At 28.0% G+C, this 18,084-nt stretch overlaps 2 long non-coding RNA genes across 3 annotated transcripts; one reads left to right on the top strand and one right to left on the bottom strand.

The window, feature by feature from the left end:
- Positions 1–10,150: 10,150 nt before the first annotated feature.
- LOC126553239 (uncharacterized) lies at positions 10,151–14,035 on the bottom strand. 2 transcript variants are annotated; one of them, XR_007606458.1, is made up of 5 exons: positions 13,905–14,035; positions 13,533–13,800; positions 13,182–13,401; positions 12,866–13,116; positions 10,151–10,191 (listed from the first exon to the last, which is right to left on the bottom strand). It is a non-coding gene; the product is annotated as an uncharacterized LOC126553239 (long non-coding RNA). The 2 variants fall into 2 exon arrangements; XR_007606457.1 differs by lacking the exon at positions 13,905–14,035 and having other exon boundaries at positions 13,186–13,401; positions 13,533–13,674.
- On the top strand, positions 12,990–13,683 carry LOC126553240 (uncharacterized). The gene is made up of 2 exons (XR_007606459.1): positions 12,990–13,134; positions 13,220–13,683. It is a non-coding gene; the product is annotated as an uncharacterized LOC126553240 (long non-coding RNA).
- Positions 14,036–18,084: the final 4,049 nt, after the last annotated feature.

Genomic DNA, 18,084 nt, shown 5'->3' with positions numbered 1-18,084 from the left:
TGTAATTTTAACCACATTAAGCACCGCGCCTTTAAAAATGATCATCTTCCAGTAAGAGTTGATACATTTTTAGAACAACTTATGTCATACTACAATGGTGACCACATTTTAATTCAAGGAGAGTTAAATAGCGATTTATGTATGGAAAATGGGAGAAGTGTTGGTGATGATAATAATGATGATTCCATAAAAGACTATGACAAGAATTCTGAATTGAACCTGGAAGATTATATTGACATAAACAATGATAGTCATATGAGCGATGACATTTATAGCTTCAACGAAAATAACATGAATGATGACAATAATGAAGACGATATTCTATTTGTTGACCATCGCGGACTATTGCTTAATGATACGGATGTTACGAATGAAACGTCACTCAATAGAAATTATGAAATGCTTGATAATACCAAACAATATATAACAAGAAAATCATCTCCAAATGAAATCACAAAGATTTCAAGTGGAACTAATATTTTACATAATGAACCACATGTTTCTTCTCACAAGTCAAATATCACTTTAAATACACCATGCTTAATGTGTCGAAATGGTGATTTACCCACTGGTGTGCACAAGTGTTTAGAATGTGGAAAACCAGTTCATCTTTTTGGTTGCTCAGTTGGAATACCTGATACAAAAGAAGGTTTTGGAGAATATAAACTTTGTCTTGAGTGCAATAAAAAAAAATTGATTTTGGCAGAATCCAATGCAACAGAAATGTGGTGTAAAAAAGGAAAACGTAAAAATTCTCAAACAATTCGATCTTCTAAATCTTACTTAGTTCAACAACCCGGGTTTGAGCTATTAGATCTGAATAAAAAAGGCAATATAATCCCTGTAGTTCTATTAAAAAACGGCAATGGTCTACATACTAGACCAATTTTATTTCCTGGCTTGGGGAAATTTGTTATTACTAATACTTGCTCAGTAGATTCAATTTTATCATTATTAGCTACTTCAGCAGCTGATAGCCCAACATTTAGAGAGTATTTGGTTGGAACATCGACGATGAATATTACTTCTAATATAGCTTTACAAATGATCAAAGAAAAAAAAAAAGAAAGAAATTTATCTTAATAGACTTAAACTAATTTTACATTTTGAAAATAGAGTTAAGTCTATTGTAGATGGTCTTAAAACTATAGACGTTATTGGTACTGCTTCATGCATTGTAGACAAAATAATGAATGAATTGCCTTCATTGATTCGAAAGAGTAGATGTGAAAACAGTCAATGCATGATTCCTCTAATGGAAACGACATCATCAAAATTGTCTCTAAATGTATACGAAAATGAGTTTCAAATACAACATAAAATTGAAGATCATTTGAAAACCTACAAGGAAACCTGTTCCTACTGTGGAAATGAAAGGAATGTATCAACAGAAATTACAACTCATTTATTTATCAAAATCAGTTACCTTCCTAAAGGTAAGTTTCTAAATTATGCTAATTTAATAAATATTATAATATAGAGGTAGACCCTTAATAAATTTCTCTAAAAGTTTAAGGTGTACAAATCCATTTTTTTTTAATAATGAATAAACTGATTTTAATTTTCTTGTAAATAATTATTAACTAAACAATTTCCTCAAACCATAATTTATTTTAATAAAAAGTTCTTTAAACTTTATGTCTGAACACGACATTTTTAGTCCATTTAAATTTTTAGTTTTTTTTTTTTTTTAGAGTCCAAAAACTCAATTCAACTTTATATTTTATAGTCCTCCATAAACCTGATATATGAATGCCTAGTAGAATATTTTTTGTTTTAATAAGTTTTTGACTATAAAACATTTCAATGTATGAAATTAAAATTATTCAATTATGTATTCATGTTACAACCAAGAAAAATTAATAATATTTTTAATCATGATAATTAATCCTCTTCACAGATCTAGAAACATCAACAAGTGGCAATTTAGACACAATTCCACTTGATTTAGTTAGACAAAACTACGCTAAAGCCATTTGTTGGTCATTAGTAGACCTCACTACAAATATAGTTTGGAATTCTAATATTTATAACTTAAGAGGAGCAATAATCTTTCACGGTGGTGAAAGGTGTGGTTTACGAGCAGTTACTGGACACTATACAACGTGTGCCTTAAGGAGCAATGAAAAGTGGGAGTCGTATGATGACACAAAACTCAATATAACTAGTTCTTCAACAACCAGGAAAAAAGATATTGAACTTTTATTTTACAGCCTTTAACAAAACATTTATTACTTATCTATCTTTTATTAATGTTTTATTTTAAGTTATATTAGATATTTCTAATTATATTATATAGTATAGTCTATAATCACAAAAAAGTTTATATTTTATTTTATTTTATTTGTAAAACAACAGCTCACAATAAAAAAATAATTAAAAACTGTAACATTGACTTTCGTGACTTATAATTATTTAACATATAATTTTATGATTATCAACTTGCAATAATTGTATTATTTTATAAAGCTAAATTTTTTAAAAAAAAAAAATATTTTTCATGGTTTAGACTTTAGGGCGACATAAAATTATTCAAAAAGAAAAACTGGGAACCATCTCAAAAAAGAGATGGTTGGATGCAATTAAGAATGATATGAGGGCTGTTGGTGAGTACATAGGGGATAAGGAAAATTGGGAAAAGTGGAGGTTTAGGACAAAGATGGCCGACCCCAAATAGTTGGGAGGTAAGTGAAGGTGAAAAAGAAGAATTATAAGGTACTATTACCATCAGCGTTTCTCTAGAATCTAGATAGATCTAGAGTCTAGATCATTGAATATTGTATTGTAATTGGTTTGAGTCTCTAAGATAAAAATTATGAATGCGGATGCTGGAAAATGTTACGCTGGCATCCGAAATGAAAAAGCGTTTTTCCATCCTTTAGGAGGGTGTACAAATTTTGGAATCATGATTACAAATTTGTACAAATTATATAACAGATTTTGGTACAGGTTTTGAGTGTCTAAGATAAAAACCGTAAATGCGGATGCTGGAAAACGTTACGCTGGCATCCGAAATGAAAAAGCGTTTTTCCACCCTTTAGGGGGGTGTACAAATTTTGGAATCATGATTACAAATTTGTACAAATTATATACCAAATTTTGGTACCGGTTTTGAGTATATTTTCTAACCTGCGGATGCCAGCGTAACTCATCTCGTATCGTTTACCATTATTATCGTTCGACAAAGCGTTCGTATAAACCAAATCCGATCACGTTCGATGACTGTGATTTATCGTTGAATTACATAAATACAGTAGAAGCCGCTTATTAGAAATAAATAAAAATAAATATTAGAAAGAAACACTTTGGGACCAAAGTGAATTGTGACAATTAACCGATTGTTTCTAATAAGCGATTTGTTAGATTTATACTATGAAAAAAATGAATGTATTTATGTATGATTGTATTCATGTAAAATGTGGTTACTCCATAACCATATTTTCATATGAATAATGCTGCTCAAAACCTATTCATCTGCACGGTGCTGATAACCGATAACTAACCGGTGTATATGTCAACTAACCTTCGTCTAATTGATTCAAATAACCGATGTACTGTTTCAATAATCCGATTTATTTTAAATGTTCTAATATACGGGTGATCCGTCCCGGTATATTTTGTTTCAATAACGTGATAGTATCAATAATCCGTGTTTTTAATAATAGGCTTCTACTGTATATTAATTATTGAATAAAATATTACCATTTACAGTTTCAAAAATAAAAATAATAAAATGGAATCATCTATGTTCATCAAACTACAAATTGAAGAAATGTATGAACGACGTGAAACAAATTTTTCCGATGCAGACGAAGAAGAAAAGATACACAAAGAATAAATAAGAATAATAAACCAAATAATTAAAAAATTAAAAGATGAAAAAAAACAACTTAAACTTAAATATGAAAAATCACAATATGCATTATTTAAATCTGAATTAAGTATACGCAGTTCTTTAAATTCGCTGCACAAACAATTAGAATCTTTGAATCTAGACTAAAACTATTCTAAAACTTTGCTATATTTATTATATAATAATATACATTAAATAATATAATTTAATTTAATGTAACAAAGTATATTCGTAAAAAATTCAAGGTTAACACGTACCACAACAATGTATAATTGTACATGTCAGCTTTGAGTTATGTTCCACAGAAGTGATTGTATGGTACGCGATATAAGAAACCCTAGACGCTGCAGAGCGGTCATAAAATGCGAATTTCTTATTGGTCGGCTGATCGTTATCAATAATATTAAATTGTTATCACTCGAAATTTAAATATCATTATTTGTTACTTATCTCTGATAAGAATGTTTATATTAATAGTAAATAGGTATAATTGATTATTTAATTTATTTGCATTTAAATTTGAGTTTATAATTTGTTTATTATTTCATAATATATTAACTTACGTTACATTTTACGATTATCTACGAAATTTAAACTCAACATTATTGAATTATTATATTATTTTGAGGGCATATTGTGAATTATTGAGATTATTATTGAGAATTATTTTTGAGGGCATATTGTTGAATTATTGAGATTATTATTGAGATTTATTATTGAGTTATATTATTATAGTTGATTGTAAAACGTATCAAATGAGTGTGAAAGCAATTTATGGAGAACACAGGTACATCTCCTTTGGAAGTAGCTAATCCATCGAATAAGACGTCTTTAGAAACTCCAGATTTGAGTTTAGAAGTATTAAATAAAACCAACAGTTGATTAATTTGGGAAGCCCTTGTAGAAGCCCTAGCCCTAGTAAAAGCCCTAGCCCTATTGAAAGCCCGAAAGAACGCCCTAGTTTATTTATGAACCCAAGTGAACGCCAGAGCGCGAAAATAAAACACAGCTTGGAGAGAAGTTTAAGTTTAGACAATAAAAAGGTTACACGTAGCAAGGTTACGGACGATTTTGAACATACTGAGTTAACGTTCGGGAGAAAACCGCGTGTAAAGAAAATGGTTACCATAAAATTAGAGGAATCATTTAAGCTTATACCTATGTGTACGGGAGAAGACGATATATTCTATCCGTTCATAAATGCATGTGATATGGCAGTAAATTTGGTTGAAGAAAAATGCGCACCGACTTTAGTTAAATATATAACAACTAGGTTATCCGGTAGAGCATTAGAAATGATAAAATATAAAAATGTTACTAAATGGGTATACATTAAGAGTTATTTATCGGATGCTTTTGAAGATACGACAACTGCTTCAAGTTTGCAGATACAATTAAATTCCATTAAGATGCGTCATGGTGAAGACGTCAATGATTATTGTCATAGAGTAGAGAAATTGTATTATAAATTATGTAATGCGTGTACACTTAATAAAGAGGAATCAGAAGCAAAAGTAATTCACGAAACTTTAAAAGAACAAACACTGAATATTTTTATAAAAGGATTAATAAGTCCTATAAGAACAATTGTAAAGGCACGAAATCCTAAAACATTAGAGGTAGCTAAGCAATTGGCAAAGGCAGAAGAAGTAGAATATAATTCAGAAAGAGAAAATAACGGATACAGGAACGATTTTAATAAGGCAATTATAATGCTTCACGACAAAATAATAATAATTTCCAACGTGTGAATAATACAAGAAATAATAATACGAATAGTCGTAATAGGAATTCCCAACCAAATAACTTTAGTAAACCGAGTTATCAAGGACGGACAAATAATTACACTCAGCAAAATAATTTTAATAGACCACCTATTAAATGCTATAACTGTAATGGTAATCACTATGCAGCTCAATGTAGAAATAAACCTGCAAGTAATAATAATCGTCCATCTAATCGGAATAGTTTTACTCAACCACCAACAAATTATAACGCACGCGCAACCACGTACGGAAACCGTCGTAGAAATAGCAATAGCTGATCCAGTCGTGGAAAGTAAAAGTATATACATACACAAACAACAAATTACAAAGGTCGTATATTGCAGTAGTACGGTGTCTACTGTGAATAAAGGGAAAGCAATAGTTAGTATTTTGAATATATCTGAGGAGATAAAAGACATAGATGTAACCGATATAAATAAGATAGATTATGTTAGTGAATATGAGATATATACGGTAGAAACAAAAAATAATTATAATGAACGTATAACGCGTTTGAGACAAATAATAAGAACCGATCATATGGATGAGAATGAGAAAAAATCTATTTCTAAAATATGCGAGAAGTATAATAACATATTTCATATGAAAGGGGACATGCTAACCTTCACCAACGCGGGAACTCATATAATAAGATTAAAAACGACCAACCGCCTATATACCGAAGACCTTATAGACTTCCTCATCACAACAAGATGAGATAAATACGCAAATTAAGAAACTTGAGGATAACGATATTATTGAAAGTTCAAGGAGTCCTTGGAACTCTCCTCTTTTACTAGTGCGAAAGAAAATTGACAATTCAGGTAAACAAAAGTTTAGAATAGTGGTAGACTTTAGAGCATTAAATGAAGTCGCCATAAATGAATTCCATCCTCTGCCTAATATTACAGAAATATTGGACCAGTTAGGACAATGTCAATTATTTTCTGTTCTCGATCTTTCTAGTGGGTTTTATCAAATTAAATTAGAAAAAGAATCACAAGAATTAACAGCATTTTCAACCAATCAAGGTCATTGGCATTTTAAACGCATGATACAAGGCATGAAAACTAGTCCTGGAACTTTTCAAAGAGTTATGAACTCAGCTTTAGCTGGTTTAATAGGAATAAAATGTTTAGTTTATTTAGACGACATAATTGTTTACGGGAAAAATTTGTATGATCATAATGAGAAGTTAGTAGAAGTATTTGAGCGATTACAAATTAACAATTTGAAGTTACAACCAGATAAATGTGAATTTTTAAAACGTGAATGTGTATATTTGGGACACGTAATATCAGAAAATGGAATTAAACCTGATGAAAAGAAAGTGAAATCTGTGTTAGAATTTCCAAAACCAACTAATGTAAAAGATATAAAATCATTTTTAGGTTTAAGTGGGTATTATAGGAAATTTATAAATTCATAAAGTGCAATTGCGAAACCTTTAACTAATCTTTTAAAGAAAGACATTAAATTTTTATGGAGTGATGAATGTCAAAAATCATTCGATAAATTGAAATCAGCTTTATGTTCTGAATCAATACTTAAATATCCAGACTTCACTAAGACTTTCATATTAACTACGGACGCGAGTAATAAAGCACTAGGGGCAATATTATCTCAGGGAGAAATAGGTCAAGACTTACCAATCTCGTATGCGTCACGGACGTTGAATAAAAGTGAAAATAATTATTCCACAACCGAGTTAGAATGTCTAGCTATAATTTTTGGGGTAAAACAGTTTAGACCATATTTATATGGAAGGAAATTTATAATACTTAGTGATCATCGCCCTTTGACGTGGCTTTTCAACTTAAAAAATTCATTATCGAAGTTAGCACGTTGGCGAATACAACTTGAAGAATATGATTATGAGATACGATATAAACCTGGGGTGCAAAATTCTAACGTAGATGCGTTAAGTCGTATGTATTCGATACAAGAAATTAAAAACGAGTCGTACGAGGAATTTCTTGGGAAAATGGAAACACAGTTAATTACTAATAGCAATGTAAAAGAAGCTATAGGTACACTTTTGGAGTCGCCAGTAGAGTATCATATAGTGACAGAAATAGCGAAACAATATAATTTAACATCAGGAATAAATTACGAAATAAAACGTAAGTTTGGAATTACTTCATTTTTACCAGTTAGTAAAGTGATAGGCGATACGCCGTATGTAGTACAGAATGACCGGTATATAATATTTCTAGTAACGAAAAATAAAGATCGTCAAAGGTCAACGTACAAGAATATGTATATAGCGTTAGTGAACTTGAAACAGTTTTGTGAGGAAAATAATTTAGACAAAATAGCAATGAATAAACTAGGTATGAATGATGATCTACAGTGGGAAAAAGTAAGGTCAATGTTAAGATACATATTTCGTAACACTAAGATCGAAATTATGGTATGTGCGAACGTAGAATATACGGAAGAAGAGAAAGTAACTATATTAAAGCAGTTTCACGATTCTAAACTAGGAGGTCATTTAGGTGTTAATAAAACTATTAAACGCATACAGAAGCAATTTAGATGGAAGGGTATGAAAGATGATATTAAAAAGTACGTAAAAAATTGTACATCGTGTCAAGTAAATAAAATTTCAAATCGGCATGTAAAGCAACCAATGGCTATTACATCAACAAGTTCAAAACCATTTGAAAAAATATTTTTAGATATTGTAGGTCCATTACCAACGACCTTGTCTAGTAATAATTATATTTTAACAATGCAAGATGACTTATCTAAATACACGCTAGGAGTACCAATACCTAATCATCAGGCAAACACGGTCGCGGAAGCTTTCGTGTGTGTACATGGAATATCGGGAACGATATTGACAGATCAGGGAACGGATTTCCTTAGCAAAACATTTACGGAAGTTTGCAAACTGTTAAAAATAAATAAATTTAATACTACCACCGCCTCACACACACACACACCCACACAAACAATGTTCGGCCACACTGACGGGGATATAGCCTTTAGACACATCGACACGCTCGGCATCATCGAATATATCAGCCGCCCACGCACAAAAAATTTCTGTAGGTAGTATAGGTCATCATCACCACACACAACGACCCCTACTACGAAATTTTTACGTGCACCATCGGAATGTATACGTAGCACGGAGGTAACCGAAACGGACGCCCAGGGGCGTCCAGAAAGAAAAATCATGGGGGGGGCTAGATTTATCAATTTGCCGACTAAATTTTTTTTTTAATGTATATATAAGCGTATAGGATCTTAAAAAATGTTCTATGACTTATTGGTTTATTGCATGTAAAATACGTGACATAATATGTTTAGAATAAAAATCATTTTTTTTTAAATATCTTCATAATTAATAAAATAACAAAAAACGTATTGTTAGATAAGCACATGATAAAATTGTAACTAATTTTGTCGGAGAACGCGCACCCCTCCCGCACCTCGTCCAGAACTGTGACGTCAGCCGTTCTCCTGATTTGATTGGTCTATATTTTGCCGCTCATTTGTGTAATGTTATTTTTATGAATATATAATATTATAATATTATATTATTAGGTATACTTGTATTTAATTTTATCAATATTCTAATAATAATTTTTAAATTTATATTATAATGTATTATGTAATGTATATATAATGTATTGCTATAGAATAATAATTGTATTTATATTATTAATTGGTTATCTTATAAAATATTAAAATTTGTATTTATATTATGTCAAATTGTCAATGTTTTGTAATAAAAACTTTGTATTTATGAAACTAATTTAGTGTATTTATTCAATTACGTTCCTAGTTTCCTAGTTTCCTAATTATTTGGTATTGTTAATTTGATTTTTATTGCAAATAATTATTAAATCAAACCACAGAAAATGCCTGTATGTGTATTCCCGAATTGTGACAGCGGCTCTCGAAAAAAGGGAATACAGAGTAACCCTTATATACATTTACACCGATTTTCCAAAAATGAGGATATTAGGAATAAATGGTTGTTACAAATTGGTTCTAGTATTGATTTAAAAAACACCAATTTGAATAGTGGTATGAATTATAAAATATTTAGACTTACAAATGTATAATAAAAATATTTTCAGCTGTAGTATGCTCACTTCATTTTGCACCCCATCATTTTGATAAGCCAATGATTCAAAAAATGCTTAACTATTCACCACGTGCAGGTAGAAAGCTTAAGCAGAATGCTATACCTTTAAGGTAAACTATTTTAATTAAATACAAAAGTAGGTAGATGACAAATAATATTATATATATTTATTTTATATTACAAAACAAAAGTATTAAAATCATTAAAGTAATTATAATGTAAGTAATACATTTTATAATTGTTTACCTTAAAAATGGTATAATTGTACAATTGTATTGAAAGAAGTATAGTAAAAAATATTATATAAAAACTATAATAACTGGATTTATACAAAAAATTAAAGTCTAAAATTATACAAAAGTATAATAACATAGGTATAATTAAATTGTTTTATAATATAATACACCAAAGAAAATTAATTTTACAAATTAAGTTTATACATAAAATACATTCATCACTCCGTTCAGAATCTAAAAAAAAAAATATATAATAAATGAAATACATAACATTTAAATATTTTATAAATATTGTTTAGCACATTGGGTTTAGAGTATGATGATGTGCCATATTTAAGAAAAGAAATTCAGGATATTAAAACTCCAACTGAGGTTAAGACAATCATACACTCAGATAATTCCATTTGGTATGTATTGTAGAAACCATAGTAGTATATAATATGTACCCAAAAATAGTAATAACCTTAACTTAAATGTACTTATATATTTAACTTTATAGCACTGATTTTGATGATTGTACTGATTTGTCTTTTATTACAACACCTAGTGGAGTATTTTCAGTTGAAAAAATTAATAATTTGGGAAATAGTCATATCAAAACTGATACTGGAAAGTATGAACATTCTTATTACATATTTAACGCCTAATGCAACATTCTTATTTCAATTTATTAATTCTTAGTGATGACAAATTATTGAAAAATGACTGTAGAGTAAAATTATTTTTGAGTGAAGAGACTGACCTAATAGGAATAAAACCATTGGATTATGCAATAGATAATAATGATTTACTCCAAAAGTAATTATACAAATAATCAACTAAATTTTTTTTCTTTCTGGTTATTTTAATATTCAATTAATTCCTAATATTTTATTATTTTGTTATTTTAGATTGAAAAATGATAATGAACAGTTGGTTTTGCAAAATAATAAACTTAAAACTATTATTTCATCACAGAGTAATAAAATTAAATCATATAATGATTTTATTAATTTAGAAAATTATAGATTTGAAAATAGATTTAATAATACATTAAATAAATTGTTAAGTCCTACACAAATCCAATTGCTTCTTCATCCAAAAAAAAAAGTTTATTCATGGGAACCAGAGGATATATCATCTGCAATCACTTTGAGAAGTATTTCTCCTAAAGCCTATCGTTATTTGAGAAATGAAAAACAGTTTCCATTACCTGGTAAAATAGTATATCTAATAGATATTTATCATAGTTAAATCATTAAATTAATTTTAGGTCTATCAACGTTAAGAAAATGGGCCTCAACATTTTCTATCCAACCTGGAACCCTATCAAGTGTAATTACTTTAATGAAAGCAAAAGGTACATTAAACAAAAACAATTAAAATATCTCAATACAAAAATTAATATTAATATTATATAATAAATGCATATTAAGGATCCTTAATGTCGAAGACTGACAAATTCACAGTACTTTCTTTTGATGAAACATATGTGTCAAAGAGAATATGTTATGATAAAGCATATGAGCAGATTATAGGCCCCAATAAATGTGTACAAACAGTCATGGCTAGAGGTGAAGCAGTTATAAAATATCTTAACAAATTACAATATGAATAATTTATTTTATGAATAGGTTTGTTAAGTAATTGGAAACAGGTGATCTACTATAACTTTGACACACATATGACAAAAGATATATTGATCTCAATAATTGAAGAGCTATATATAATTGGTTTCTATGTAATGGCAATAGTAAATGACATGGGTTCTGCAAATATGGGTTTATGGCGAACTCTAAACATATCAATTACTAATACTGCATTTACACATCCGATAACAAACCAAAATATATATGTATTTGCAGATGTTCCACACTTAATTAAATTAGCGAGAAATCATATACTTGATCAGTAAGTAGATTTGTATCTAATAAATGATAAATAAATTCATAATTTCTATGTAATTTACTTCTAGTGGTTATATTCTTCCCAATGGAAAATATGTAGGTAAAAACATATTTCAGGAATTGGTGAATTTAAATAGTGTAGACTTTAGAATGGCACACAAATTAACACAATGCCATATTTCAGTCGAGGGGACAGGTAGAATGAATGTTCGACTGGCAGTACAACTTTTTTCTAATACCGTTGCTAAAGCACTTATTCATTGAGAAGAAAATAATTATATAAAAATAAGCAACTTAAAGGATGTAAGTAATGTTGATCTAAATCATTATAATATATCTATACAAAAATGAAATATTTATTTTTAAAAACAGGCTTCTGATATTATTTTGTTATTTAACAATTGGTTTGACCTTTTTAATACACAACATAAATTTGACAATGGTATACCAAGTTATGGTCAAGACGAAAAAAATCAAAACAAACTTATTGATAAAATGAATGAATTTATAATTAATATGAGGGTTCATGAGAAGAAATCTTTACTCCCATTTCAAAGAGGTAAGTTGATGATATTTCAGTACCATTACCTGTTTAAAAAAGGGTAAAATTAAAATAATATGTGTATTGGAGACTTCTCATTTAGGAGGCCTCTTCATAATTTATATTTCTATGTCATTATTTTATTATTTTAGGTATATTGATAAGCAATAAATCAATCAAATGTTTACTTGATGACCTCAAACGTGAAGGATGTTCATTTATTTTAACAAGAAAACTCTCATCCAAGACGTTTTGGAAAACCTTTTCAGTGCATTAAAGGGAATGGCAGGGTCAGAAAGCAATAATATTACTGTGCTAGATTTCAAATATTGGTAAATACTTAAAATTATGATATCATTATTAATACTAAATACATTTATGAATACATGTTGGAATAGTTGATTATGAGGATACAATTGGTATACAATTAAATATTAAGCCATGACACTATTGAATATTCTATTCATTTAGTAAAACTTACTTAATTTCAATCTCAGATGGAGTATTTTAGGTAAAAATTCTAATTTTATTTTTACCGAGAATACAAACACAGAAGATGGCCTTGAAACAAATATTGTTGACGATACAGTTTGCTTAACAAGTACAATGATTCAAGAATCAAAGTTATTAGCACCTCATGATTACTCTGAGTATCATGATGTCGAATTAGCTAATCTTGAATCACAATTTGGCATGGCGTCCACAATAACAGTTCCACAACAAAGTTTGAACCTTTTAAAGCAATTTGAAGTATATGTTATTAAAAATTATTTACATGTTTAAGACTAAGTACCTACTCACAAATTTTTTTCTTCTATTTTGATGTGTCTTGAAGATTGAAAATGAAGAAATTAATTCAAATCTATTTGGACAGCTAGAAGAAGAATGTGCTCACTCAGTATGTCGCCGGATATGTTGCAAGCAGATTCAGCCATAAATATCCAGATTTAGTTGATGAAACAGGTGAACACAAAGCTGGTTGGATAAAATAGTTATCTAAAGGGAACCTGAAGATACCTTCAGAAAAAATAATGAATGCTATGAAAATTATAGAAATAGCTTTCATATAATTCCATGGTGATAATTTGGTTAAAACACCATGGGTTATGAAAACATTAACTAATATAGTATTACCAAAAATCAATTACCTTAATATACCTGTTGAAGTGGTTAAATGCCTTGTACGAACCAGGACATTTATAAGGATGAATAATCTAAATAAAATTGTATTGGAAAAACAGTTACATACTAACCGTATTAAAAAGTCCAAATTTACAAATTAAATTATCACGATTAAAACGAGTACTTTTTTATTTTCCATAATAATTTATGTTATATCTGTTGTGTACTTCCTGTTTTGTCTGTTGCTAATAACCATGACAAATATGTCATGCGAATAATTATTTAAATTTTAAACTGAAATTTATTGATTTATTTTTTCAGTAAATAGGTAGTAAACTAGTAAATATTAAATAACATATTAATATATTATATTTAAAATTTTAAAATTTAAAATATACCGGTCGGCCGTCGGCGTGCGGCGGTCACGGCCCACGGGTCATCGGAGAACGGCTGACGTCATTTATGTGGAGGGGGAAGCTATGTGTTGCGTATCACAAAGTTGCTATCATACCTATCTATTTTGTCATGCTAATTACGATCTATTGTTATTAAAGATAAGTCAATATAATTTTATTATTTTACTTAATATGAACTGATAATATTGCTTTTTTATACATAAATAATTAACTTAGTACCTATAACTTAAAACTGATCTGATTTCTTTTCAAAATTTTTTTAGTATCAAATCTCTGGTTTATATATATATATTATATAGTAAGTCTGCGATATAGCTGTAGAAATTAAGTATTAAATCGACATGTTAATATTTGTTAAAATCAAAATCGATTGTAATTATTTTTAACGAATGAGGTTAATTTTTCAATATTACCGTGTTACTAATTGCGAACTATTAGTATTTTGTAAGAACTTATATTATTCTATTATTTTACTTAATATAAACTGTTACCTATTGTTTTTTATACATAAATAGTTGAAAATACATTTCGTTAATTTTACATCACTAACTGCGTCGTGTATATAAGTTAGGTATATCATGGTTTTGATTACAAATTGAATCATGAGTTTCCTTCAACGATAAAAATCTACCATTTTTAATTATATAACTTAATTTATGATTTAATATAATTTCATTACTTTTAAAAATAATTAATTTTAAATAAAATACTCCAGTATCGTATGCAGTCATATTCAACATTATATTTGTATTAAAACCTAATCTTTGTAAAATATTTTTATCTGAATTACCATTCCATAGTAAAATAATTGCATTTTGATTATTAAAATCAAGATAGTTTTTTAAAAAGCTTGTAGTTAGGTTCGACATTTTTGATTTCATAGCTAAATGTAATTCGTTTAATATAACTTGAAGCTGATCTGGTTTCTTTTCAAAAATTTTTAGTAACAAATCTCTAGTTTTTACATATGAATAATTATTCATTAATCTTATTCTTCCATCAGGTGATATTATTAAAGGTCGACCTCGTAGACGAATAATTTCAGATTTTACGTGAGTTGATCAATTAATAGTATCATAGTATTATTTTTATCTATGTTACTAAAATATATTTTAATAAAAATAAAATACTGATTTCATAATTTTTTATTTTATATAAAATATAGATTATTGAATGTACTTAATATTTTATTGATTTATTTTTTTTGTTTTTGCGTAATATGAATTTATTTGATATTAAATATTTCATTATTCATCTGATTTTTTATTTCACTGAAATTTTGTAAATTATTAAAACATATATTTATAATTAATTATATTAGATTCTGAACGAAGTGATGAATGTATTGATTTTACAATGATGTGTGTTTTTTTTTTTTGTTTTTGTTTTTGTGTCTGTGTACAGCATAACTAGTCGAAATAATGCTCCAATTTCAAACTATGGGGGTGGTTTCCGATGTAAAAGTGAATATCCTTGGTGCATTATACAGGTAAAAAGTTAACATTTTCCAACAGTTCTCAAAAAAATCGATTTTTTTTATGGTTGTAATTCAAAAACTAATCGCTGAAAATACTTGAAATTTTCAAAAAATTTTGACTTTTTTTGAGTTATTTATAGACCACTTAAATTTCCGATTTTTTTAAGAAATTTTTTTAAGTGTCGATAAAAAATTGTTGGAACCAAAAAGTTTTGAAAATTTAATACAAGGTTCCTTATGAGTTGTTTTTATTGGAGCTAAAAAAAATTAAAAATCGTTAGTCACAATTTATTTTTATAAGCGTTTATAGTTCAAATTTTTACGAAATCTGTCGAAAACGCGAAAATTTGCAAGTAATTTTGAAGTTGAAAAATCATAAAATTTTTTTCTTTTATAACTAAGTTTTGAAAATTTGGTACAAGGTTCTCCATAAATTTTTCTTCAGATATCTGTAAAAAAAACTCTACCGGATTCAGACAAAAAATTTTTATGAGTGTTTGAAATTTAAATTTTTACAAAACCGCGTTAAATAACGATTTAGCCTCAAACGATTCTTGATATTTGTTATTATTCAAAAAGTATAAGTCGTATATACTTGAAAATTTTACCAGTTATTTAGATTGGCATTTTCTTTATATGGTTTAATTTTCAAAATATTTTGAGTTTTTTTGAGCTATTCATAGACAACTGAAATTTTCAATTTTTCTGAAAAATTTTTTTTGAAGTGTCGATAAAATTTTTTTGGCCCTATCAAAATACTTGTAAATTTTATACAAAGTTCCTCATATGTTATTCTTATAGTGATTAAACAATTATAAGAATACATAGGCACAATTTTTTGTTTATTAGCATTTGAAGTTCAAATTTTGAATAATTTATAAACGTTGAGTTCATGGATAATATCAGCTCAGTCCGTGGTTTGAACCACGAATTAAAATATAGTGGATACCCAACGACCTATACAAACAACCATTTTTCTGGGACCCAAATTGACTCGCTAAAACAGCTGTTGCAAACTACACCTAGCACGTCTTGTAATCATATTAGTGGCGACTTTTTTCAAGATAATTTACCGTCAACGTTTAAATTCCACGAATTAAATTAATTAATAAAACTTCTAGGAAATATATATATTATATTATTCAATTCCTGATTACAACGACATTAGTATATTTTGAATTCTATTGAAGCGCTAGTAGTCCTTTGTACATGAAAAGTCACTTTGGGAGCTCCTTATCACCTCTCGTTGGGTATCCAGTATATTTTAATTCGTGGTTTGAACATTATAATCTATACAGTGGTACCAATATGTAATTTAAAATTTTCGAAAATAATGTTATATTATTATACATTTATAGTAAGTTTATACATTATAGGTACGTGATATTTGAATATTTCACTGACAGTCGCTATGCTCAAATTATTTTTATAGTGTACCTACATTGTGATTATCAAAAATCAAAATATTTAGTTAATTGTAATGGTATATTCATAGACTTATAATATTATATTATATTTAATATAATAACCTATAATACCTCTCATTTCGTCAAGGTATGTTTACTTTTTAAATTTTAATTTATTTAATAGTGGTTTCTGGTAATCTGGTTGTGAATCGAATATTAATTGTAGCCTGCACGTGTGATTTTATTATTTTATTATTATTATTTTTTTTTTCATTGAAATTGTTTTGTCGAAATAAAATATATTTTGGCCAATAAATTATAAATTTCCTACTCCAACCGATGTGATTATGGGCAACTTTACTATGGACTAGACATTTCAATGCAATAATTGAAATAGCACAATGTATAGGTAAGTATTATTAACAATGTTATACTCTTTTCGGTGAGAACTTTATTGGTATACACTGAGAGTTACAATTTTTGACACATTGGTCTTTGACTTACTAATTAACATAATTCACCTAAATTTTCAGGTCCTATAACCCTGAGGAAGCAAATTTAAAAAAGTGTATTTATTTATTAGTGCATGTCTGCATACGTTATGCTGGCTAGCATATCTGCCTGCTTCAACCAGCAACTCATTCACAACCAACTAGTCAACGTATAATAAGAACAGGTACTATAACATTTTGTAATTTTTATAGGTAGAATTTTTTTTTTTTAATGATCCATGATGAATGTAGGTAGATAGGTAGGATGTAAAAAAAATTAACCGGTCCTGGTCCTCCTCCACCTCCATTTGACTCTCTTTGTTCTACAACAGAATTAAATAATATTTTGTATTAACTATAGTTTTATGAATAGTGTATATGTGATAGGCATATAGTCAAATCAGACATTTTATTAAATTACATTTTTGTATAATTTCACTATCATCACTAACGGTTTTTTTTTTATATAATATATAAATTAATTAGTACCTAATAATTATAGAAAATATCGTTATATTTTTTCATTTCTTAAAATCATTTAACTAAATGTCTAGAATGGTAGTGAAATTGAATAAAAAATGAACTTATTTGACTAATTGTCATTTAGTAAAATGCTTAGTTTGACTATGACATAATATTTTTAATAAACTTATTCTTCAGTGTATACACATATTCTTTAGTGGTACACTATTGTGGTGTTTGAAGTTGATAGTTATCCTATTTTTTTTTTTTTTTATGAACATCAGTGATATTCAGAATTTTTTTTGGGAGAGAGGGTGGTTGTTTAG

Source organism: Aphis gossypii, unplaced genomic scaffold, assembly GCF_020184175.1.
Source record: "Aphis gossypii isolate Hap1 unplaced genomic scaffold, ASM2018417v2 Contig00106, whole genome shotgun sequence".
In the NCBI taxonomy this organism is placed as follows: Eukaryota; Metazoa; Arthropoda; class Insecta; order Hemiptera; family Aphididae; genus Aphis; species Aphis gossypii.
The sequence above is the reverse complement of the archived record's forward strand: the minus strand, read 5'-3'. Positions and strand labels throughout refer to the sequence as shown.